The sequence below is a fragment of the Pygoscelis adeliae genome, unplaced genomic scaffold (genome assembly GCF_000699105.1).
Source record: "Pygoscelis adeliae isolate BGI_AS28 unplaced genomic scaffold, ASM69910v1 Scaffold682, whole genome shotgun sequence".
Lineage (NCBI taxonomy): Eukaryota > Metazoa > Chordata > Aves > Sphenisciformes > Spheniscidae > Pygoscelis > Pygoscelis adeliae.
In genome coordinates this window covers 834-1,196 of record NW_008824298.1, presented here as the reverse complement: position 1 = coordinate 1,196, position 363 = coordinate 834, and positions in this window count along the sequence as shown.

The following is a 363-nucleotide window of genomic DNA, read 5'->3' as shown; positions in this document are numbered from 1 at the left end:
TGGTTCTTGACCCTCTTCTGCCTACTGCTCTTTGGTTTGGCAGTGTCGCGTGGTGGGTTCGATGTGCCCTGGCCACGGGGGTGGTTAAGGGACACGCCGGCTTTCTCTAGGGCAGCCAAATGGTAGGTCCGTCTCCTGTTTTGAACTCCTCGGGGTTGTCTGGGTCGTGCTTGCGCAGCCCCGCTTCTCTCAAGTGTAGTACGAAAGGGTGCAAGCGGCATTAACAGAGGGGACGGTGACTCCATCTGCCAGCAGGCTGGCAGCCGCGGTGGCGCGGGCTTATCCCGAACGGTCCAAGTCATCAGAAGGAGCCGGCCGAGGTTCAGACTGCGCCTTCGGTGCGTTACTGAGCCAGCAGCGCTG